This window comes from Lithobates pipiens, unplaced genomic scaffold (assembly GCF_037356315.1).
Source record: "Lithobates pipiens isolate NorthernLeopardFrog02 unplaced genomic scaffold, aLitPip1_a1.2 Scaffold_27, whole genome shotgun sequence".
Classification (NCBI taxonomy): domain Eukaryota; kingdom Metazoa; phylum Chordata; class Amphibia; order Anura; family Ranidae; genus Lithobates; species Lithobates pipiens.
The window spans coordinates 87,142,378-87,168,554 of NW_027507788.1; the positions used below are offsets into that span (position 1 = coordinate 87,142,378).

A 26,177-nucleotide genomic window follows, 5' to 3' on the forward strand; every position below is an offset into this window, starting at 1 on the left:
GGTGACGTACAACACTACGACGAGCCGAGAAAATGAAGTTCCCAGCGTGCATCGAATTGTTTCCAAGCATGCATAGGAATTTTGCTCTTTGGAATTGCTACAGACAATCAGAATTTCCGAACTGAACTTTTTCCGTGGGAAAAATAGAGAACCTGCTCTCAATTTCTGCCAGCAAAAGTCAGATGGAACATACACATGGTCAGAATTTCCAACCAAAAGCTCTCATCGGACTTTTGCTAGTGGGATTTTTGATCGTGTGTATGGGGCTTTAGGCCCCTTTCATATGACCATTCTGATCAGGTCTGCCTTTTGAGTTTTCAAGTGGACCTGATTGTAAGGTCCATTCATCCCTTTATAAGAAGGCAGAGAGCGAGAAGTGGGACTTTATATGAAGCACACACAGCAGCAAACAAAGAAGTCAAGTGACTGGGAAGTTATATTTATTTATATCGTACGATCTCTTATAGAAATTTTTTGGCCATGAAACCTCTTAAAGCGGAGCTCTGCCGATTTTTTTTTTTTTTTTTTTTTTTTAAGCAAGCAGCTACAAATACTGCAGCTGCTGACTTTTAAAATAAGGACACTTACCTGTCCAGGGCGCACGCTATGTCGGCACCCGAGGCAGATTTGTCCCTCAGCTCTAGGGTGCTGCCGCCACCATCCTCGGTAAGGGAATCAGGTAGTGAAGCCTTGTGGCTTCACTTCCTGGCTCCTTACTGCGCATGCTTGACTCGTGCTGTGCTATCCCACTGGTCCCTGCTGTGTTCTGGGACCCATGTCTATCGCAGAAGACAGCGCGGGGGGGGGGGCGGGAAGTGGCAAAGATACCCACGGGTGGCTCGAGTATGCCCAGAAGTGGGAGCAGAATACCTGTATTAGACAGGTATCTGCTCCCCGCTGAAAGGTGTCAAATGTGACAATGGAGGGGGGGGGGGGGGGGAGGAAGCGGAAAAGCAGAAGTTACATTTTTGTGTGGAACTCCGCTTTAACAATAAACTTTTTAGCAACATTATTTACATAATGATCCACAATCCAATATGCATTCATATATAATATACAGACACAAATGGCAACTGATACATTTATATACATAGCCATGATGCAGTTGGGGTCTAAATGGCCTGAATGACCTTCCTAAATTCCTCTCAAAATAAAAAAGGGGGGGTAAGATAACAGAATTACTGTGGTAGGCATGAGTTAGATCATAAGGAATCTCAATAGTAGGAGCTGATGTCTCGACGCATTTCGCGGCCTTATAGCCGCTCATCAGGAGAACAAATCATGGCATATATCTTTTATTCATCTCTATTCCCCACCCACTCACTTTTTCCCTTCACCTACACTGTTATTTTTTACACAACATATATAATTTTCCTCACATACAGTAGGTCCTTTTTTGGGGTTATCCCTCCCACCCTACAACAGGGTCATCCACCCAAACCCATCCACCTTGGATTTGTCTGACGGTTGTCATCGCCCTCAAAAGCCACCACAGCACCTGGAGGTGATGCTTTGTGGTGAATTTGCGATCTTCAATGCCGCACCGCCGGCATACGGATGCAGATGAGAGTTGGACGCAACAGAGGGGGGGGGGTTTGTTTATTGACCCCAGAATATGGTGCTCTATTTTCACAACATTTAAGAATCTTTTCAAATTTTTATTTTTTGCCCCTATTTTTTAGTTTCCAAAATCATACTTTTTTTGAGACCATCTATACATGTATGTTCTCTATTCTAGATATACTCCATAGTTTCTGCTCCTGATGAGCGGCTAGAAGACCACGAAACGCGTCAAGCCATCAACTCTTACTATCATTTTAATCATGGATTAACAAGCTTCCTAATGATCTAACTCATGCTTATAACAATTCACCGCAGTAATTCTGCCATCTTAACCCCCCCCCCCCTTTTATTTTGAGAGGGATCTAGTAAGGTCATTCAGGCATTTAGGCCTCAACTGCATCATGGCTATGTATATAAATGTATCAGTTGCCATTTGTTTTTGTATATTATATATGAATGTCTATTGTCTTGTGGATCATTATGTAATTTGTGTTGAATGTGATAAAAGGTTTATTGTTCAGAGGTTTCATGCCCAAAAATGTTCTTTAACCACTTGCCGACCAGCGCACGACGATGTACATCGACAGAATGGCACAGGCAGGCAAATGGGCGTACATGTACGTCCCTTTAAAATTTGCCGCCCTGCCATCGGGGCCCCCGTGAGTCCGGTCGCGGGACCCGCAGACTCGATCGCCGCGGGCATACCCGCGATCGTCTCACGGAGCGGCCAAATGAAGAAATGCCGTTGTAAACAGCATTTCTCCATTCTGCCTAGCAACTAGTGACGCTGATCTCTGCTCTATGTGATTGGAGCAGAGATCAGTGTTCACTAAATGAAAGCCCAGCCCCCCCACAGTTAGTAACACACCCCTAGGAACACTTAACCCCTACACTGCCACCCACTGGTTAACCCCTTCACTGCCAGTGTAATTTACACAGGAATCACTGCATTTATATAGCAGTGATTACTGTATAAATGACAATGGTCCCAAAAATGTGTCAAAAATGTCCGATGGGTCCCCCACAATGTCGCAGTCACAATAAAAAAAAAAATCGCTGATCGCCGCCATTACTAGTAAAAAATAAAAATAAAAAAATTATTAATAAAAATGCTATAAAACTATCCCTATTTTGTAAACGCTATAACTTTTGCGCAAACCAATCAATAATCGCTTATTGCGATTTTTTTTACCAAAAATATGTAGAAGAATACGCATCGGCCTAAACTGAGGGAAAAAAATGTTTTTTTATATATTTTTGGGGGATATTTATTATAACAAAAAGTAAAAAATAATGCGTTTTTTTCAAAATTGTTGCTCTATTTTTGTTTATAGCGCAAAAAATAAAAACCACAAGGGTGATCAAATACCACCAAAAGAAAGCTCTATTTGTGGGAAAAAAAGGACATCAATTTTGTTTGGGAGCCACGTCGCACGACCGCGCAATTGTCAGTTAAAGCGACGCAGTGCCGAATCGCAAAAAGTGGTCTGTTCTTTGACCAGCAAATTGGTCCGGTCTGAAAGTGGTTAAGAGATCATACAATAGAAATAAACATAACTTCCCAGTCACTTGACTTCTTTGTTTGCTGCTGTGTGCTTCACTTCCTTCTTATAAATCACTGACCGGGATGGAGGCAGGTACCCCCTTGGTTCTTGCTTCATACAAAGTCCCAAAACCCCTTATTCCTTTTCAATAATCCATTTATCCTTATGGAAAAGTGAGTGTAATCAGACTTATGTCCCTTTACACCCACCTACTCCTGGGTCCAATCCTGTCAGCAGAAAAAAAAAAAAAAAAAACACACACACACACAAACACACACACACGGAAGGGGACCCGTCCTCTTCCATTTAGGTAATTCAGATCAAAGGGTAGTTGGGTGTAAATGAACAGACCAGTTTACTCTGACCGCCAATAGAGCAGAGCGGGCTCTGTACATATAGGAGCAAAGCGGGCCCTGTACATATACAGTGGGGCAAAAAAGTATTAGGTCAGCCACCAATTGTGCAAGTTCTCCAACTTAAAAAGATGAGAGAGGCCCGTAATTGTCTTCATAGGTATACCTCAACTATGGGAGACAAAATGTGGAAACAAATCCAGACAGACAATCACACTGTCTGATTTTTGAAAGAATTTGCAAATTATGATGGAATATAAGTATTTGGTCAATATCAAAAGTTCATCTCAATACTTTCTTATATATCCTTTGTTGGCAATGACAGAGGCCAAACGTTTTCTGTATGTCTGCACAAGGTTGTCACACACTGTTGCGGTTATGTTGGCCTCCATGTCCTCCATGCAGATCTCCTCTAGAGCAGTGATGTTTTGGGACTGTTGCTGGGCAATACTGACTTTCAACTCTTTCCAAAGGTTTTCTATTGGGTTGAGATCTGGAGACTGGCTAGGCCACTCCAGGACCTTGAAATGTTTCTTACGAAGCCACTCCTTTGTTGCTTGGGCCGTGTGTTTGGGATCATTGTCGTGCTGAAAGACCCAGCCACGTTTCATCTTCAATGCCCTTGCTGATGGGAGGAGATTTGCACTCAAAATCTCACAACGCATGGCCCCATTCATTCTTTCATGCACACTAATCAGTCGTCCTGTTCCCTTTGCAGAGAAACGGCCCCAAAGCATGATATTGCCACCCCCATTCTCCACAGTAGGTATAGTGTTCTTTAGTTGCAACTCAGCATTCCCTCTCCTCCAAACACGACAAGTTGTGTTTCTAACAAACAGTTCTACTTTGGTTTCATCTGACCATATGACATTCTCCCAATCCTCTTCTGGATCATCCAAATGCTCTCTAGCAAATGTCAGATGGGCCCGGACATGTACTGGCTTAAGCAGGGGGACACGTCTGGCACTGCAGGATCTGAGTCCTTGGCGGCGTAGTGTGTTACTGATGGTAGCCTTTGTTACGTTGGTCCCAGCTCTCTGCAGGTCATTTACTAGGTCCCCCTCGTGTGGTTCTGGGATTTTTGCTCGGACATGGCTCAGGAGGACCGATAGCATGAGACATTGGAAAAATGCAGGAAGCAGATACAAGGACGACATGCAAAGTCACAAATACTGCCTTCCGTAGGACAGAAAAAAAAAACCCCCTAAAGCTTGAAAAAAAAAAAACACATAAAAAGTGTGTGTGTGCGCGCATTTGTGTGTTTGTGCGTGTGTGCGTGCAAGAAAACAAAAACAAAAGAAACCTTCAAAATCAGCTGAAAAGGCGCATGACCAAGTGACTTTGTACAAGTCTTGCTTTGGCGTACATGGAATAAATTTAGCTGATTTAAACTAAAAAAGCGCAGTTTCTGTGAAAACACATCACATTAGTGAGGAGCCAATTAAAGCACTTTGAGCTACCAAGGCCCGGTTCACACTGCTGCAACTTTAAAGCCGACATCCTACCGTGAATTCAGCATGATTTGCAAAGGACTTCTTTAACAGAAGGCCAAGCAAGTTGTGCCAAAGTCACACCAAAAGTAGTGCAGGAACCTTTTTCTACGTCAAAGCAACTCAAGTCGCTCCTATTAGTACGGTTCCATTGCACTTAATGGGGCTCGACTTGCTATGCGACATGTGCTCTCAAAGTCGGAGTGTCTCACCAGCGTGAACCGGGCATAAAGGCACTTCCAGGCAAAAACATTCTCTAGCAAGCTGGAAATGTTATTGCTTGAGCTTAGAGCATTTTACAAATGGGCCAGCCATAGTGGTTAACCCATTAAGCAGAGGTTATTCAATTAAAGTGCAGCTGCCATGGGTTACTTTCGTTTTCTTCTCAACTTTTTTACCCCAGAGTCATCCTTGAAATAATTTTTAGGCCTTGGAGAACCCAAGGTAAAAAAACACTCCATCATGAGTTGTTTATAAAATGGTGATCAGAGGGAAAAATGCCCCTCAGTGGTGGTCAAAATGCCATCCTTACAGTCAGCTAAAAAGATCACTGGTGCCATGCTACTGGCTCTGTCACGTAGGGATGTACCTGAAAGCATCATCAGATGAGAGGCCAATGAGCCACAGCTTAAAAGGATAGTACACCTTTCCAAAAAAACTCCCTATGCAGGTAATGGATATTTGTAGATTTAGAAAAACTGTGCAGCTCTGACTAAAGATGAATAATACCCTTACTATAGGTGAAGGCCATTTATATACCTTATGAAGCCTGAATACTCCCAGGATGTTGATAAGTGAGTCCTAGTCGTCATTGCTCACCTCCACCATCATAGTAGTGAGCTCTTTCTCCGATTCAAACTCCTGAAAATACTCGCTCTCCCCTGATGCAGTAGGTCTGAGCTCAGCATTTGAGAGCTCACTGCTGTGATGGTGGCAGATGACTAGGATTCACTTAGCAACTTCCTGGGAGTACCTAGCAACGTCTTGGGAGTATTCCAGTCAGGTTTCATAAGGTATGCAAATGGCCTACACCTATAGCAAGGGTTTTATTAAACTTTAGCCAGAGCTGCATAGCTTGCTTTTATCAATAGATGCCCCTTATCTGCATAGATAGTTTTGTGGTAAAAAGGGAACTATCCCTTTAAGGAACCCCTGTTAACCTGTGGAGGAACCTTTGTTGAGAATAGTTATATTATTTGGTAAGGACAATGTGATTTGAGAAATAAAATTTTCATTTTTGCACACAGACGGCAAAGCACCGCCATAAGCGCAATGTAGTAATTTATCCTGAGCATTCACTCGGGAGCAATTACAAACTGGCAAACAGATCTAATCACAGTGAATGACTTCGCAATATAGAACAGACCGACAGAGATAAACAGCTCCAGGGCCATCAACCTCCAAGGGACCCACTGACACCAAACGGACTGCTGCAAAAGCTAGCCAATTCTGAAATAAGCCCAGGACTCCTAGGTGTTCTCCAGTAATCTCTTCCAAGCCACACAAGTTTGCAAGTCAATCACCAACTCCAGCAACAAATTTAAAAAAGGCCACCTTCTATTTCTTGTATGGGCATCTATGGACCAGAGCGTGAGAGAAAAATCTCCCCAAAGGAGTCACTTAAAAGAAAACCTGACATTATTTTCCTATTCATTGCAAAGAGGTATGTGTAAAATGTCCAAAGGGCATCCCCCGACCCCCTTATAGTCACCTTACCAATGCTGCCTCGCCAATCCTTCCTCCTCTCGGGCTGACACTGAAATAAGCTGTGTTGGCAATCTTGCAGTTAGAGCAATGTCACTCCCTAGGTCATGGGACCATGCTTGGGCTTGGCAACTGGCCTCTAGGCTTTGGCACCATCACAGGTTACATGCTTTCCTATATCCACAAGTCACAAGTGCCTGGTATCCTTGCAAACAAAAGATTTCCCAGTACACTTACCAGGCAGCCTGCAAAACAACCAAATCAGCCCTAATAGTTTGCGCTAAAGACAGAATGTTTTGTTTGCCCACATCTGCAAATACATGTGTAAGCCGCAGTGCCAGGTCATGAAACCTCTGTATATACTGTGGTCCTAACTGTAAAGTTTCCACAGTCTCCATAGTAAGAACACATACATAAATGATACATTACAGGCAGTTGAGCCTGGAGGGAGCCCACTGCTCTTTAAAAGGCACAAGGACCCATATGACACCCAGCAATAGCACATTGGAAGTGAAAGCATCCAGTATGTCCCCGCACCTAATTTGACCAACTGTACAAAAAAATGTCAGCCACCCAACCTATAACTGGCCTTTGCAACAAGGTACACATTTGAGGGAAATGCACATCGCAGATTTCCCAGCACACTTACCAGCCAGCCTGCCAAACTGGCCTGCAGTATATACAGAGGTCCCTTGATGTGGGCATTGCGGCTTACCCATGTATTTGCAAACGCGTGTAAGCAAAACCCTCTGTTTTTAGTGCAAACTGTTAGACTGGGCCAATTTGGTTGGAAAGACGCCAATTTGGTTGGAAAGACGCCTGGTATTCTAGCAGCTGCCGAGGAGGAAGGAGCGGTGAGATTGCATATGACAAGTATAAGGGGTTTAGGGGGTGCCCTTTGCCAAAACACTGTCAATTTGCCCTGCAGGGTAAGATGACAACGTCCTACTTCTTACTTGACTTAAATTCCACCAGCCCATCATGAAAAGCAAAAAGTACTTTTTTTTATGCAAAATATTATTTTGCATTGGCAATGCTTACATGAGTCCTGTTGATTCATGCAAAGTTTGACTTTAGTGAAAGGCCCACTTAAAAGGGGGGGGGGGGGGGGGGGGAAGAAGCAGATTGCATACTAGAAAACACTACTTTGAAAAGAACATTAAAGAATATACAAAAAAAGAAAGATGCACCACTGATAAAGAGATACAGTAATAGAAAAATACTTCTAAGCTACCGTTAATTAAAAAGTTTCATTATAAACCGTGCTTACTTCTTTAGAAGCTTGGCATTTTTTTCATGCAGAAAAAAACGGATGTGCACTGGGTTTAAACATGACCCAGTTTTCGGAAGCTTATGCCTATGCTGACACTAACATCACTAAAGATTTACTCAATGACTTTTAGGAGAAGCATCAACATTTATGAGTGTTCATACTGCTATAAGAACCTCTTAGCAATGCTCATAGCAGTTTTTGAAGATTAGGAGCAGAAGCATAGCTTACAGGCTGCAATAGTCCTGGTCAGGGACTTCTGCTTGCTTGTGGCATAGACACATATGTGACTACTATCCAGAACACACCAGGCAGTTATATTTGCTTTTGTCCAAGGTCAGTAAAGCCGAGCTCGACCCAAAAGGGGAAGCTCTGCTTGTTTACACCCTCCACTACCACATTTGGCACTCTTTTGGGGGGTGGAGGGTGTAGGAGGGGGCTGGGTGCCTTCTTTCTGGGACCTCATAGGAGGCCGCCCAACTCTAACTGAGGCACACAGCACAGCCACAGAGATCCACAATTCAGGTGGGAGAATCTGTCCACAGGGCACACTGGGACCATCTGTGCGTTAGCAGGGCACTTTTAACCCCAAGGAAGGAGTTAAAATCGCCTGTTTTACGGCGCTTCCAAAGTGCTTTTCAGATGCTTCGGAAACGCTGCCCATTCATTTCAATGGGTAGTGCCGGTTTGGAAGCTGTGTATATGCTGCTACCAAATCGCCTTAAAAGATGCAGCTTGCAGATCTTTTTCTAATATCCCGCAAGCGCACCGCCCCAGCGTGAAAGCACTCAGGCTTTCACACTCCGACGGCATGGGAGGCAGTTTTCAGGCACCATTTCAAGCGCTAAAAAGCATGAAAACTGCTACAGCGTAAAAGGGCACTAACAAGCAGCAAAAGAGCTTTAAAAAACATACCCTCACCAATAACTGTAGCTGCAGGCACTGTGGAGCAATTCATCCTCAAAGTTCACAGCAGAGCTACTGAAGTTGTCCAAGCACAGCTCACCCTGCTCCTCCCTCCCAGATCACATGCTCTGTATTTACCTTAGAAATTGGAAAGCTTGTGAGTTACAGATCATCACATGCCTGACGAAGGGGTCCTTCATGGCCCCAAAACATTAAACCTTAACATGTGACAGCTAATCACAGTGGTCTCAGCCTCCAATCAGAAGCTCAGCCTCCAGACATTCAAACACCTGACACTGCCACTGGGAGTCAGTGACAAGGGGTTAAAGTGGTACTAAACCAAAAATGTAATATATATAGCAGCTTACTAATTATGAGATGTTGCGGTTGCATTAGTTCTCTTTTTTTAAGGCTTTTTTCTTCGTCTTCACCTGTGATCGGGACAGTAACACACCTCCTGTATTAGAGTGCCCCCACTCTAGATGAAGGAGCACAGGTAGGTGCCTTTGGACAGCAGCATTGTTAGTCTGGGTAAAGGTTACTGTAACGTACTAGTAGATTTAAATAAACTAACATATTAAAAACAAAACTCCAGCTAGCACTTTTTAAACAGATAAAGCAAAGAGTTTCTTTTTTTTCTTTTGGGATAAAAGATTTACAGACATGAATAAATCTTATCATTGTAAGCACCCCTGGCAGCGTTGAATATTGTTTGTCCCTATAACTGATAAATCTGCAAGAGAGCTTGTGCTTTTGAAAAAACACAGACTTACTGGCTGGATCACCAGATGAAAATAAAAAGAAAGAAAGCTAAAAAAGAAAACAAATGCAGCCATCATATCGAAGAACTGCTAAACTGCAATATAATAAAATGTGTGCTTTTGGGTTTAATCCTGCATAATGCTTGTTACAAATATATAAATACTATCCATTCCATAGTCCAGCCAGATTCACTTTGTTATTTGAACCTAACTAAAAAGTAAGAACATCTGCCAAGTTTTTTTTGCTATTTCCCCATCAGTGAGATTCATTTTTACTCCTAGTTCTAAAGACATAACCTGAAGGCGAAAAATCCTAAAAATAAAAAAGGGAAATTCCACCTATGAAAGCGGTTACAGGAACAGGTTGTCCCCACTGGAAGATATCCCCCCAATTCTAGATAAAACTAGGACATTATGGAATTCCCCTCACTTTATGTCCATGGTCAACATGACAAATGGTGAAGGTGACCCTCCCAGACAGAAAAGAAAAAAAAAAAAAAAATACATGGAGTTTTAACCCTTTCTCATTCTTCACATTTTGAATAAACAATTTCAGCTGGATCTCGAATTTAAAAATAGAAGGGTCACTACCATCCAAATTAATGATGAAGTGCCATGAAACATTCCAAACTAGGTTACTTATGACAGATGGAGTTTTTGTTATCTGTAAACGGTTTTCGGTAGTTGGAGAGTTTAATGATGACCCAGAAGACCACTGTACTGAGTGTACCTGTTCCAAGAATGCAATTATGTGTCTACACAGCAAGCCAAAGAAAAACAGCAAAAACTGGCTAATGAAATTCAGATGCCCAAGGAGATTGTGAGACATGCAGAAAAGCATAAAATATAGACATGTTTTCTTTCGAAAATATTATCTAAGAATTGTCGTTCGTATTTCGCACCATTAGTGGGCTGCAGCAACAGCCAATTTTCATGCGACCATCAAATTTGAGTAATAGGCCATGCTGGAATTTTTTTTGAAAAATGAACAATTTTCTAATCAATGATGGGAGAATCATACGAGAAATGTAAATCGACAAAGAAATGCGCATTTACAAGAAAAGAAAATTCCCGGAAAGAAAAGAAGATTCCCAGCCACGAAAATTATTTTCTGTAGCAGCAGAAGGTGCAATTGAAGGCTTGGTTGGCCAAATTTCGAAATCAATGGTGGCACCATTGGATCAAAAAATGCAGGAATTTTCTGATTTTCAAAAGAAAATTCCTTTCGAAATTCGACCATGTATGGCCAGCCTTAGCCCTTGTACACACGGTCGGACATTCCGACAACAAAATCCGTCGGATTTTGTCCGATGGATTTTATCCGACACTGGTGTCACATACACACGGTGGGACAAAGTTGTTGGAAAATCTGATCGTTCATAACGTGATGACGTTATTTCGTTATGACGTGACTATGTTCAGGTTAGTAGCCAATAGCTTTGGTCTAGGAATTTGATCTGAGCATGTGTGGCGCTTTGTCCGATCGGAATTCTCTACAAACAATCGGACAAAGTCCGATCGGATCATGTTGTCGGAAAACTTTATAGCCCAGCTCTAAAACGTTGTCGGTTGGATATTCCGACGGAAACAGTCAGATGAAGCCCACACACGGTCAGATTATTCAACAACACGGTCCGATCGGACATTTTCCATTGGAATGTCCGACCGTGTGTACAAGGGCTTAGACATGGCTGCATTTTCTCCCTTGTAAAGCGATGTTTTGTTTTTTTGTTTTTTTTAGCATGTAGCTCACAAAAAAGAATCCATCAACACAAACTCATCTATGCCAGTCTACGAGTAAGCTGGGCATGGACTAACCACCATTGTCCAGCTAGCAATAATTAAAATGCCAAAGCACACTGTCTAGCAGGGGTTGTAGGAACAGGTAACCTGAACACTGTACTTGACTGATGCATGTAAGCATCATTGAAGTTATTGTAGATTGTCATAGGCACTACCATGAGGCAAATAAGTATTTTGTTTTGGGCAGCACTGCCCCCCCCCCCCCCCCCCAAGCAGAGGCAGCTCCGAAATTAGGCCTTTTTTGCTTGTACATGATTGTATGATAGAAATCAGCAGAGCTTCCCCTAATTTCAGATCTTCCCCTCAGATCTACAGAAACTGCCCCTCCAAGTATACTTGTAGTGCACAGTGGATTTGCCTTTAGTAAATAACCCCCAATGTCTAACCGAAAAAACTCCACCTACTAGAAATTTTCTGGTACTAAAGATCAATGACAAGACAATAACAATGTGATTGAGCACTGCTTAAAGCGGGAGTCCACCGGGACTCCGCGTTTTTTTTTTAAAAGCCAGCAGCTACAAATACTGCAGCTGCTGACTTTTAAAATAGTGACACTTACCTGTCCAGCGCGCCCGCGATGTCGGCACCCGAAGCCGATCTCTCGATCGTCTCTCGGGTGCTGCCGCCGCCATCTTGGGTATGGGAATCAGGAAGTGGAGCCTTTCGGCTTCATTTCCTGGTTCCCTACTGCGCATGCGTGAGTCGCGCTGTGCAATAAGGATGGACCCGCTGCCTCTGGGATCTGGGTGTTTCCCAGCAGGCAGCGGGGGACTTTCGGAAAGGGGCGTAATCTATGCCCCTTTCCGCAGAGAGCTATCCCGGAAGTGGGTGCAGATACCTGTACTGTACAGGTACCTGCACCCCCCCCCCCCTGAAAGGTGCCAATTGTGGCGCCGGAGGGGGGGAGGGTTCCGATGAGCTGAAGGTCCACTTTAGGGTGGACCTCCGCTTTAATACAAGATCTGTTGACGGAAAAATGCAGACACTTGTCTAAGGTTCCCAGATGCCTCAAAAAAACCATGGTCTCATGCGAATGTTTGACTTTTCCAGATAGGCAACTGAGGTCCTTTTAACAAATCAGATTTTCCTTAGCAATGATTTCTTTAAAAGCGGTTTGGAGGCTTTAGTAAATCTTATGGGCATCATGCCATCACGTACATTGACACTTGCAGAGACTGATACACGTCCTCCTAACAGGTCAATAAAACCAAAAAGATATGATTGCATTTATTATTCAACATAAATTTAAAAAAAATATATTATACTGAGCTTCCATAAGTACCTGAATTCTATGTTATTTTAGCTTGCAATCCTTGTAGAGCAGGGGTGTCAAACTCAACTTCATCACGGGCCACATCAGCAGTATTGTTGCCCTCAAAGGACCTGTTATATCTGAGCTGGGGAGCGCTACGTGCAGAGTTCAGGGGTGTACACAGTGCAAGATTTAGGCGTGCGTTACATACAGAGAGTAGGGTCCAGGAGTGCATTACATACAGAGTACAGAGTTCAGGGGTGCATTACATACAGAGAACATAATTTAGGCATGTACAATATACAGAGTACACGGTTTTTTTGGGTGTGCTATGCAGTGTGCAATCCCAACACCAATCACCAATTCCCCCTCCCCCATCCTCAAACCTTCTGTGCATCTTATTCTCCTGCCTTTGAAAGCTCTATTACCTTCCGGCGTGTGCGCCGCACGCAGATCATTCTCTCACTCAGATTCTGGAGACCTGTCTCTGCCATGCCCCACCATAAGTGCATGGAGGGATGTTGGCTCCAGAAGCCACTGCAAGCAAAGCCATCCCTTGTAAAAACAGAAGGATTCAGTGTTTACAAGTGACAGCAGGGAGCGGGAGTGGATGGTGAGAGGCGGAGGTAACGGAATGGTGTTCCGGCTGCAAAACTGGGTGTGAGGGCCACATTTGGCCCACAGGCCTGGTGTTAGGTATATATATGTTGTAGAGTGTAGGTTCAACAGCCTGAGCCAGTTAGGGCTCCACTGCTTAGCACGGTGCCATTAGTTGAATACTGAACATGCATAGAGAAAGGGAATACAAAAAGAGGTCATCACTATGCTCAGGGGTCAAGTCCTGGGGAAAAAAAGTGTGGAAACTCCCACCCAAGATCCACTTCCCCACCAAAAAAAAAAAAGATACGCTCATATGCATATATATTTCACAGAGAATACAGTGACTGCAAATGCAACATAGTACAGGAGATGACCAGACTGAGAATGCGGCATAGTACAGGAGATGACCAGACTGAGAATGCGGCATAGTACAAGAGACGACCAGACTGAGAATGCGGCATAGTACAGGAGACGACCAGAATGTGAATGCGAAATAGTACAGGAGACGACCAGACTATGAACGCAGCATAGTACAGGAGACGACCAGACTGAGAATGTGGCATAGTACAAGAGATGACCAGACTGAGAATGCGGCATAGTACAGGAGACGACCAGAATGTGAATGCGAAATAGTACAGGAGACGACCAGACTATGAACGCAGCATAGTACAGGAGACGACCAGACTGAGAATGTGACATAGTACAGGAGACGACCAGACTATGAATGTGACATAGTACAGGAGACGACCAGACTATGAATGCAGCATAGTACAGGAGACGACCAGACTATGAATGCGGCATAGTACAGGAGATGACCAGACTGAGAATGCGGCATAGTACAGGAGATGACCAGACTGTGAATGCGGCATAGTACAGGAGACGACCAGACTGAGAATGCGGCATAGTACAAGAGACGACCAGACTGAGAATGCGGCATAGTACAGGAGACGACCAGAATGTGAATGCGAAATAGTACAGGAGACGACCAGACTATGAACGCAGCATAGTACAGGAGACGACCAGACTGAGAATGTGGCATAGTACAAGAGATGACCAGACTGAGAATGCGGCATAGTACAGGAGACGACCAGAATGTGAATGCGAAATAGTACAGGAGACGACCAGACTATGAACGCAGCATAGTACAGGAGACGACCAGACTGAGAATGTGACATAGTACAGGAGACGACCAGACTATGAATGCAGCATAGTATAGGAGACGACCAGACTATGAATGCGGCATAGTACAGGAGACGACCAGACTGTGAATGCGGCATAGTACAGGAGATGACCAGACTGAGAATGCGGCATAGTACAGGAGATGACCAGACTGAGAATGCGGCATAGTATAGGAGACGACCAGACTATGAACGCAGCATAGTACAGGAGATGACCAGACTGAGAATGCGGCATAGTACAGGAGATGACCAGACTGTGAATGCGGCATAGTACAGGAGACGACCAGACTGAGAATGCGACATAGTACAAGAGATGACCAGACTGAGAATGCGACATAGTACAGGAGATGACCAGACTGAGAATGCGGCATAGTACAGGAGATGACCAGACTGAGAATGCGACATAGTACAGGAGATGACCAGACTGAGAATGCGGCATAGTACAGGAGATGACCAGACTGTGAATGCGGCATAGTACAGGAGATGACCAGACTGTGAATGCGGCATAGTACAGGAGATGACCAGACTGAGAATGCGGCATAGTACAGGAGATGACCAGACTGTGAATGCGGCATAGTACAGGAGATGACCAGACTGAGAATGCGGCATAGTACAGGAGATGACCAGACTGTGAATGCGACATAGTACAGGAGATGACCAGACTGTGAATGCGACATAGTACAGGAGATGACCAGACTGTGAATGCGACATAGTACAGGAGATGACCAGACTGTGAATGCGGCATAGTACAGGAGATGACCAGACTGAGAATGCGGCATAGTACAGGAGATGACCAGACTGAGAATACGGCATAGTACAGGAGATGACCAGACTGTGAATGCGGCATAGTACAGGAGATGACCAGACTGTGAATGCGACATAGTACAGGAGATGACCAGACTGTGAATGCGACATAGTACAGGAGATGACCAGACTGTGAATGCGGCATAGTACAGGAGATGACCAGACTGAGAATGCGGCATAGTACAGGAGATGACCAAGTAGCCAGTTTTAAAATTTAAATCTGTCCTTAGCCCCTTTATAGCACCCTTCTTCACATTCCTGTCCTTACCCCCTTTGTAGAACCCACCTTCACATTCCTGCCCTGCCTCCCTTTTATATCACCCCTCCTCATTCCTTTCAGTTTCTGATACTTTCCCCCTCCATCCTTCATAACAGTGCCCTCTTCACTGTCTTACCTTACACAGGACACAGCAGATGACATAGGAGGCACAGAGCTGACATCGGAAGTGCAGCAAAGGGATGGACAGAGGGCGGGACCTGCCCCAGTTAAAGAGGAAGTAAACCCTGATGAGTTTACTTCCTCTTTCATTCCCTGCAAAGGCAAAGCATAAATGGACTACTATGCATCGCATAGTAGTCCATTATGTGTCACTTACCTGACACAGGAGCCAGCGAAGTCACCGCTGTCCCCTGTAGTCCGGCGCATCCATCTTCTCGGTGGGTCTCGCTGCTCCGCCGCTGTCATTCGGCGAAGCCGCGATGACGTCACTCCCGCGCATGCGCACGGGAGCCGCCACGCGCGGCATCTTCGTCGCTGACTGTGCCGTGCTCAGTGCGCCTGCGCGCCGTTGTCTACCTTTCAGCAAATATCTCCTAAACCGTGTAGGTTTAGGAGATATTTCTTGGACCTACAGGTAAGCCTTAATCTAGGCTTATCTGTAGGTCAAAGTGTGTTGTAAGGGTTTACAAACACTTTAACTGATTGGTTAATAGAACCGCTCTGCATTCTATCAACCAATAAGTTAACTGGGCCAGCCCCTGCCCTCCGTGCATTGCTGTGCTGCTCTTCTAATGTCAGCTCTGTGAAGACAACACAGCTAGCAGGCAGCGGCAGCTGAAGATAAAAAAGCAAATCTTAAATGGTGTGACCGCGCCGGGGCCACACAGATCATTGACGAGGTCCGGAGAGAATAAAATGGTAGTTGTTACAATATTGTATGTCCCCTTGTATTTGCATAGCAGTCTTTCAAATGCAATTTTTTTGAAAAAAAGTTTTATTTAATGTTTTTTTTAATTCATTAAAGTAAAAATTTTTTTGTATAAAGTGAAAGATTTTACGTTGCGAGAATCGTGATCTTTTTATTCTAAGCCCTTGTACACACGATCGGAGATTCCGACAGAATGTGTCCTATCGGACCGTTTTGTCGGATAATCCGACTGTGTGTGGTATGCATCGGACTGTTTCCGTCGGACACAATTTTCCAACTTGTTGGAAATATTTTCCGACAAACTGGTCCGATCGGACATACTCTGATCATGTGTAGAGAATTTTGATCGGACAAAGTGCCATGCATGCTCAGATCAAATTCCTACATCAAAGCTATTGGCTACTAGCGTGAATGTAGTCCCGTTGTAACGAAATAACGTCATCACCTTCTGAACGATCGGATTTTCCGACAACTTGGTCCGACCGTGTGTATGCAACAGTTTCGGACACAATCCGTCGGACAAAATCCGTCGGACAAAATCCAACGGATTTGGTTGGCAGAATGTCCGACCGTGTGTACAGGGGCTTAGAAAAAAAATCCAGATTCTCATTTTAGCCAGAATCGTGCAGCTTTAATGTAACCAGGGAAATAGAAAGATTATGGTCTCTGGAATTAAACATGGTATAAACCGTGGGTCTATGCCTCCAACATCATAGCCACTTGTTTTCTTTAACTAGACGTTCTTGGTTACTATGGGGAGTTCCTGAATTCCAAAAATAATTTAATACCACTAAAAGCATTTAGACATATCAGTTTGTGAAGTTAAAAAAAAAAAAATACCTGCTGATCGTGTGAGATATCCAAAGCTGCCCTATGTTTTGTCTGCGACTCTTGTGTTATCCAAAAGGAGAGTAATTAGCTCTCCTAGATCTCCTCTTGAAACTACAGACTGATTAGTGTCTATGCTGCGGAAAATAGAATTGGTGATAGTTTGAACAGTTTATCAAAAAAACTGGGCAAGTCGGACACTGCTCAGTCTACATTATTTTTTCTGTACCTGAAGGGTTTTTAACTAGTTGTAGACATTAAAAAGGGGTGTTCCAGCCGCTATTATTTTTTTTAATTTTTTTAAGTCAGCAGCTACAGACACTGTAATGGCTGACTTTTAATAAGGACACTTACCTGTCCAACGATCCTGCGATGTCGGCCACCCCGAGGCCAATCCGTCCATCGGATCGGCTGCCGGCGCCTCCATCCTGACGAAGGGAAACAGGCGAGTCACGCAGCGCTTTGTGAATAGCCCCATTGTTTTCTGGGACACACACATGTCCCAGAAGGCAACGGGGCCACTCACCAAAGAGGAGGAAGTGCCGCGGAATAGGAAGAGGCAGATTAGGAAGATTGCCTAGCAACAGCGTTTCAGGTAAGTGAATTTATTTTATTTTTTATTTTTTTATTTTTTTTTTTATTTTTTTTTAGGTGGTCCTCCACTTTAAGACTCCGTGCACACTGGATATTAAAATAATGTTATAAAAATGCCAGTAGCTTTGCAGCGAGTCTTTTAACGTTTTTTGCAATAGCGTTTATTAGCTTTTTTTAGCGTTTTTCCACATTAGCATTTTTTAGCTTTTTTTTATAATGGATCAAAAATGGCAGCAGAACTAGCTGTCACAGAATGAAGCAACAATGAACAGATGCGACTCGATACACATGCTGTGACCTATAGCATATATCAATAGCTACATATTGCGATGTATAGATTGCAGTATGTACAGTACATTGAGTCACATCCGTTCATTGTTGCTTCATTCTGTGAGAGCTAGTTCTGCTGCCACTTACCCGTTACCAATTGGTCTCTGAGTTTTTCTGTTCCTGCCCACCGTAATAATCAAACGTCAAACTGCTGATATATTACTGCTATTATAAGATGGCCGCGGCCGCCTCCCTTCCCCTTTTCCTGTTAACGAGCCAATAGAGTTGGCTTCGCTCTGCTAACTCCCAATTGTTTTTTTCCTGAATCTATACATGCTTCTCATTGTGTGGGGTGGGTTAGCCTGATGAAGGAAGCGGGGCCTCAGAAACATGTTGCGCCCGCCCTCCCACCTGTTCTACCAGTGGCATGTGTTAGAGCTCCAGACATTCGGGAGGTTCAGGAAGCTGCGACCATTTCTGCGGCAGATACAGGCATGTGCTATTGCGGCTACTTTACAGTCCATCGAGACCACTGCTCCATTCTACTAGCCCTGTGTGCAGTATACAGTGTTTTTAGATGTGTTTTCAAACTAAATTGAGGTTTATGTTTGAAATAGACATACGCATCTGGCACTCTCATTTATGATTTACGACTTTAGGTGGACATTGAGTGTGTTAGACAAAAAATAAAAAATAAAAATAAATTAGGAAAATTTCACTGGAGTGCACAGGGTATATGTAGCACACCCTGCTCTCCTCCCTCAATGCTGCGTCCCCCTATTTTCAAACAATTTCAGGCTGTCAAAATAACAGCCAGGAGATGCTGTTTAAATTGTGTAAATGCAGCAGCTATTGCAGGCACTACTGCTGTAAAACAAAACAAACGAAAAAAAAAAAAAACAGACCTGACACCATTTATAGACACTGCGGGATATAGAGACACAAAGACATATACAGGTGTGAAAGATGAAGTGGTTAAAAGAATAAAACTTGGGAAAAAGATGTACTGCACATTTTTTATTTTTATTTTGTTCTGACAAATTTAGGGCTAATTTCACTACATTATATTAGATAAAGTATTGCCATAGTGGCCATTACATTTTGGCATGCAACTATTACTATCTGATCTCATTGCTGAATTCTTGTTAGGCCGGCCATACACGGCGCAAATTACTGCAACGAAAGCAATTTAATTCCCCCATCAACACAGACAGTGCTGATGCGGGAATTCCTCCTGCCAATGGGGTCAGGGGGAAGCTGCTCCAACTGGGAGAAGACATCATCACTAGCACCACTAGCCATAATCGCAAGAGAATCCATCAGGCTGGTTGTACCCAAGTTGACAGATCGAACAAATTGGAACATCCCGGCAAGCCCATTAACTATTCAAATCTCTGCCGGTTCCTACTGAACTGGCCGAGATTAGGACCATGTATGGCCAGCCTTAGTTGGCCAAGTATGCAAATAAGGAAAATCAGTGAATAGTCAGGAGCCTTTATCTGCAAAACTGTTCTGAACCTGGAGGAGCGACTCAGAGCACCGAATAAAGAAGGTCAGCAGGAATGCCAGACATCTAGCATTTTGTTTTTAGGACGTCACCATTGGCAACTTCCATGTTTCACTTGTGACTTCATATCAACACATTGGGTATGCCCAGCACTGCACCAACAGCCTGCAATGGATAAAATTGTGGAAGATTTTCTTGCACAAAAAAGATCTTTGCGAATATTGTAGACCAAACCTCTAGGTCTTGTAAGCTTTGCTGCCAAAAAGTACATTCAAAAACAGACAAATGTAGCAAATATTTTTGCCTGTGGTTTCTCTTCAAAACTGAAAGGATTTATTTCAATTCATCTTAGCGTTTTTTGTTTGCAGGGAAAGGCCAATGTCTAAAAATACATAAAATGGGAAATGAGCTAGGCAGACAAAGCTATAATATTATCTCAAAAGCACAATTCCTAATTGTTCTTTTAATAAAGGCTGAGAAAAATCTAAAATTAGGTGGGCAACGCAAGACAGATGGGAAATTTAACCCCCCCCCCCCCCCCCCCCAAGCTGAAATGGTATTAAAGGCTCCTAGTATCCTCTAATGAGCAGCTCCTGTGCTCCTACCCCACTTATCTAGGACATCCTTGTTATAGGAAGGCAATTAATCATATAGGAAAACTCCAATTCATGTGTCAGCCTAGCCAGTTTCGTCTGCTTTTAAATTAGTAGGAAACATACACCTCTTGACAAAGAAATGGAAAATGATGACTTCTATTGAAAAAAAAAATGGTTTATTAAATAGGTTCTACAATTTTAGGTAGTATCTATGCAACAGCTCAACATTTATGGATTCACAGTTGCCTCCAAGGCATTAAAGAACATACGTATTAGGAGGACCTTGGCTCTTCCAAAGTGAACCTGTCTTATTTTAAACATACAGTGGGTATAGCAAAGAATCACCCCCTTCAAAATAATTACATGTTGCTTTGCAGTCTGAAATGAAGACAGACACATTTTTTGTTTTAGAAGGCTGCATTTACACACAGTGCAACTTATAACATCCAAGTGAAAGATGTAAACACTAACATGTCAGAAATAAATAAATAAATAATAGAACCACTTAGTTGGAAAGGATCACCCCCCTCCTATAAATTATTTGTAAACTCAATTAGGTGTAGCTAATCACCTTCTCATATGGCACACAAATTCATTTGACTTTTCAACTGTGATCAGCTGTGGTCATTTTGATTAGCTCAGGAGGAAAATAGCTTTCCTGTCCCTGGTAGTGCAACTAAAAGCAAAACAATCAATCAACTATGGGTGTCAAAGCACCGTCAGATTTCCGAAAAGAAAGTTGTGAACAGGCACACAAGTCAGGAGATGGACTCAAAAAAAAAAATGCAAAGGTTTTATCAATGCCTAGAAGCACAGTGAAGTCTATTATTAAGAAGTGGAAAGTATTTACTACAACACAGACCTTCCCTGGATCAGAATATCACTCCAAACCGGATGAAAGAGCCAACAGGAAACTAATCAGAGAGGTTACCAAGAGGCCTACAGCAACTCTGAAGCAGTTGCAGGAATTTTTTGATAAAGAGTGGTCATTGTGTGCATGTGACAAGATCACAAATTCTCCACAAATTTGTCCTGTATGTGAGGGTTGCAGGAAAAAAGACACTCCTCAAGAAAGGCCACATGCAGTCATGATTGAGCTTTGCCAAAATACCCCTTGAAGATTCTGAAGCCACATGGAAAAAAGGTGTTATGGTCAGACGAGACTAAAATTTTTATTATTTGACCTCTGCCAGAAGTTGTTAATGGGAAGAAGGTTTTCCTTCTAACATGACAATGACCCAAAGCACACAGCAAAAATGACCACACAATGGTTGAAGGAGTAAAAGGTGAATGTGCTTGCATGGCCTAGTCAGAGCCTAGACTTAAACCCAATTGAAAATCTGTGGAATGACTTGAAGACTGCAGTACACAAACGGTCACCACTAGATGTGCAAAGTTGGAGAGACACATCCCAACAGACTGAAGGCTGCAATTAAAGTAAAAGATGGTTCAACAAAATACTGATACAAGTGGGTGAACTTTTCCAATTCAGCAACTTTGTTTTTCGGACATGTTAGTGTTAAATATTTCATTTGGGTGTTATAAGTTATGAGTGAATACAGAAAAACTGTGTGTCTTCATTTCAGGCTGCAAAGCAACAAAATGTGATTGTATTAAAGAGGAAGTAAACCCTAATGGGTTTACTTCCGCTTTCATTCCCTGCAAAGGTAAAGCATAATGGACTACTATGCATCGCATTGTAGTCCATTATGTGTACTTACCTGACACAGGAGCCAGCGAAGTCACCGCTGTCCGCTGTAGTCCGGCGCATCCATCTTGTCGGTGGGGTCTCGCAGTTCCGCCGCTGTCATTCGGCAAAGCCGCGATGACGTCACTCCCGCGCATGTGCATGGGAGCCGACACGCACGGCATCTTCGTCATGGACGATGGCGCGCTCAGTGCGCCGCTATCTACGGCGCATGCGCCGTAGACAGCGGTGCCTGTCTTCGGGCAAATATCTCCTAAACCGTATAGGTTTAGGAGAGATTTCTTGGACCTACAGGTAAGCGTTAATGTAGGCTTACCTGTAGGTCAAAGTGTGATGTAAGGGTTTACAACCACTTTAAAGTGGAAGTAAACCCATGGATTTAAACAGTTAAAAAAAAAAAAAAGGTATGCTAAGGAATGCTAACTGCACATTGGCTGTGCTCTCAGCCAAACTATCAAACCATCCAATGGCTGGTGTCATAACGAATCACATGTGCAGCACCATAGCAGTTGAAGATTAAACAGAGGCAAAGATGGCAGCTTACTTGGCTGAAAACGATAGGGGAGTTTACTTCCACTTTAAGGGGGGTTTGTTTATTTTATATATCCATAATATAAAGGGAAACCTATATAAAAAGAATACATAGGTGTATACTACTGCTCTCCTTTTGAAAATGCAATAGCCTGCTGTTATGATAATGATTATGATATAGGCTTCAGTACTTTTTATTAAGCCGATATTGGTCACACACCTACCAGGCTTGTGCCCCATATGTAAGGAAGAGTATAGGATGGATGGCACCTTCTGACTTAAAGATGAATTCCAGGTATTAATTTTTTTCACTTAGTTACCTGGCCAATGCCCCTGGCTGCTAGAAATTACTAAAGTAGATACCACTAGCCTACTGACCTCCACTTGTTTCTGGGTCTTACACCGAGCAGCTGCCCTGCTGCTTTTAGAATACAGGAGGTCTGCCAGTCTGCACAGCCGCCAGAGAATGCTTTGCATTTATTTAGGAAAAGCAAAGCATTCTCCAATTGGACAAGGTGGAGAGGTGACAGCACACTCTCCACCTTGTCAAACCAGACACCGCTTTGCTTTCATTCAGAAAAGGCAAAGCATCCTCTGAAAGTCAACCATGTCGAGCGGCCAACCTCCTGTATTCAGAACACAGCAGAGTAGCCACTTGGCACAGGACCCAGAAACCAGTGGAGGTCAGTGTAGTGGTGTCTATTTCAGTGATTTCCAGCTTCCAGGGGCATCGGTAAGGTATACACATACTTACAAGCTGGACCAATGTAATGATGAATAAAATATCCACACCCAGAATTCACCTTAAGGCCCCTTTCACACTACTGCAACTTCAAAATCACACAATTTTGCTGCGATTTCAGGGAATGCCCGTTTAACTGGCAAAGTCAGACCAAAGTAGTCTTTGCACTACTTTGAAGTCATACTAATATGAATGGTTGTCATTGGAAATCATGGGGAATGACTTGTCATGCTACTTTGCAGTCCCAAGTCGTGGGACAAGTTGTACAAGTGTGAAAGAGGCCTAAGGCTGGGTTCACACTTGTACGACAAACGCTCCAACATTGGGAGCTCATGACGCATGACCTGTGTAAATCAATGTTTCCCTATGAGAGCCGTCTTAACTGGTCCGACAAAAGTCGGTCCAACTTTGAAAATGCCCCCTGCACTACTTTGATCCTACTTCAGCCCATTGAATATCACTGAAGTCAGATCATAGTCGGATCGCCATCTTAACTGATGCGACTTTGGCATGCCACTTGTGCTCTGAGGATCTTAATGGGGAAACTTAATGCCCAATTTAAAAAAACAAATAAAAAACGGCATGGTTTCCCCTCCAAGAGCATACCAGGCCCTTCCGTCTGGTATGGATTTTGAGGGGCCCCCCCCCCCCAAAATTCATGCCAGAACCTTATACGAGCACATAGCCCTGCAGATCAGGAAAGGGGTGGGGATGAGTGAGCACCCTCCCTCCTGATCCATACCAGGCCGCGTGCCCTCAACATGGGGGGAGGTGGGCGTTTTGGGGCAGGGGGGATCTGGGCCCCCACCCAAAAGCACCTTGTCCCCATATTGATGAGGACAAGGGCCTCTTCCCAACAACCCTGGCCGTTGATTGTTGGACTCTGCGGGCATGGGGCTTATCGGAATATGGAAGCCCCCCTTAACAAGGGGGGCCCCAAACCTACGTGAATCTGTATATGGGGTACATTGTACCCCTACGCATTCACCAAATAAATAAAAATAAGTCAAATTTAAAACACAGTTCACATTTTTAAAGTAATTCTTCTGCCTCCTCTACTAACATCTTCTGACTCTGCCGGTTCTTCGCCCCACTCCGGGCCTTCTCCGCTGATGCCTTCTAGCCCTCTCTGGTTCTTCTCTCTCTGTCTTCTGCCTCTCCTGGGTCTTCTCTGCTATCTTCTCACTCTTTTTCTGGGTCTTCTCCCCTTAAAACACACACCCATGTTGAGGTCGCTCATTCCCACCCCCTTTCCTGATCTGCCGGGCTGTGTGCTCGGATAAGGGTCTGTATGGATTTTGGGGGGTGGGGGCACTGCACATCGATGTGGTCATGTCTTCCACTCCGGACATGCAGCGTCTTTTGCGACGCTGCTTTGTTGAGCGCCAGGGTGAGTCTGCTATTTGGGAGACTGTGATGTTGACAACTGCTGGGCGAGTCACCACCCAGGTGATGGCACCTCCGTTCCTCCCCCACTGTGTACGCGCACATGGCGTTGGTGGGTTGTCCGGTGTTGGCGCCTACATATACGGCCTCCCTGGGTAGGCTAGGCTTCCATGATCTCACATCGCGGTCTCCCTGCTTCACCTTGGACTCTGTTCCTCCTCTTTTCCCATTACCAGGAACTCTGGTTCCCAACAGTCACCTTCCCTTGTCCCATCACGGTCCTCTCTTGGATCCCTAGTTTGGTTTTTGGTTTCTTCACGTTTTTTTCCCCACTTCATACCCTTCCTTTTCCACTGGCTGATCTTTGGTTTTGGTTTCATCCTTGCACTTTTCTTCTGTCCCACCAGTGGTGTGACTTCCTAACCACCTGCACCTTTCCCTTACAGAAACCCATTTGTTTGGTTCCCATGCCATCCCCACTGCACCATGGCTATGCCTGGACCCACAGTATCCTGGGGGTGGTGTGTTGTTGGGCACTTTCGTTGGACAGACCCCCACCACACTTCCGACCATGAGGCCCCTGGGTGACCCGCGATCCCTAGCATTATACCACCAGCACCAGCCTTTTCTGTAAGTAACGTGGTAGGGGGGTCTCCCGTCTCCCATTATGCTATATGACAGACAATTTAGACCCATTTTTTCATTTTTCCTATTATAGCTCCATTATGTGCCTGCTCCGGACGAGTGGTTATACATCACGAAAAGCATAGGGCCAATATATGCCGTGTATTGTACCATCATGTGGTCAATGGAACTTTTCAAAATCAGGCTTATTTATATCAACTCTGACTTCTCTCTGGGAATAGTAAGGCCATGGGCCATGCAGGCAGTATCTTGAAATGATGTAGTGTGTATATATATATATATATATATATATATATATATATATATATATATATATATATATATATATATATATATATATATATATATATATATATATATATATTATTACACACACACACTTAATTCTGGTGATTATGTCATGCAATTGATATCCATATTATTATCATGGTTATTATGTGGGATTCATTTCCCTTATATATATTATGTGTGTATATCAGTGTTTTGTACCAATAAATATCTTTTTACATGTCCACCTAATTACTCAGTTGCTGCTACGCGTTTCATTTAAAGGCCCATCCTCTCTGCCATTTTTTCTTGTACTAGTTTCCAGGTTATGTTGTCAAAGCTTAATTGAACAATCTGAAGTTAGAAGCTGATTGGCTATCATGCATAGCTGCACCAGATTTCATTCTCCAGTTTTAGCAAATTAATTCCACTGTTTGAACTTACAGTTGAACTTTAAATAGCAAGTCAGAAAAAGGAAATCAAAAAAAGCATATTTTTATCTCGACAGGTGCATTTGAAGCAGAACTGGACTGGAAGAAAGCCAATAGGTAAAAGTTTCTTATTAAAGATTTAATATAGCTCTTCCATCAAAAAACCTCCTTTACCTGTATTCCTCAATTTTTTTATAGAACATTTGCAGTGCATTGTACACACTTGGCATTTGTAAAAGGTTTAGGAGTGTGTCTATGGGAAATGTTTGACCATTCTTCCAGAAGCGCATTTGTGA

The 26,177-nt window shown here is 43.6% G+C and overlaps 1 protein-coding gene and 1 long non-coding RNA gene across 5 annotated transcripts in view; both read right to left on the reverse strand.

Moving 5' to 3' along the window:
• LOC143933963 (uncharacterized) overlaps window positions 1-26,177 on the reverse strand; it is a 286,424-nt gene that overhangs the window by 78,517 nt on the left and 181,730 nt on the right. The gene's annotated exons all lie outside the window — the stretch shown is intronic.
• RIC8A (RIC8 guanine nucleotide exchange factor A) overlaps window positions 1-26,177 on the reverse strand; it is a 116,374-nt gene that overhangs the window by 78,517 nt on the left and 11,680 nt on the right. The window lies entirely within an intron of this gene.